Source organism: Etheostoma spectabile, chromosome 10, assembly GCF_008692095.1.
Source record: "Etheostoma spectabile isolate EspeVRDwgs_2016 chromosome 10, UIUC_Espe_1.0, whole genome shotgun sequence".
In the NCBI taxonomy this organism is placed as follows: Eukaryota; Metazoa; Chordata; class Actinopteri; order Perciformes; family Percidae; genus Etheostoma; species Etheostoma spectabile.
In genome coordinates this window covers 17,102,697-17,103,113 of record NC_045742.1, presented here as the reverse complement: position 1 = coordinate 17,103,113, position 417 = coordinate 17,102,697, and positions in this window count along the sequence as shown.

Sequence of the window (417 nt, the reverse complement as noted above, 5' to 3'; positions counted from 1 at the left end):
AAGTTGCAGGTAAACTAGATTTTGAGAAATCTAAAACTCATCAGTTAAACGTTAAGGCGAGTGACCACGGGGGATATTCAGATACGTGCAAAGTTGTTATCCAAATAATTGACGAGAATGACAACGTCCCTACAATACAGCTGATGTCATTTTCTAACTCCATTAACTCTGATATACCTTTCAAAAGCTAGTCTTCATTACATGATATTATCTATATTCACGTACGACGTCTTAGACGAGAAAGTGTTTCTGATGTATAACATCACCAGACCGTCTCGACCAAGTCTCTCCGCTCTGACTAGCATTAAAACACAATGTAACAGTGTCTGACGGTTACTGACAGCCCCCCCAGAGTTGACCAATAAATAGCTACACTGTAACCATAGAAACTCACCTGGATTTTCTATATTTACTCTC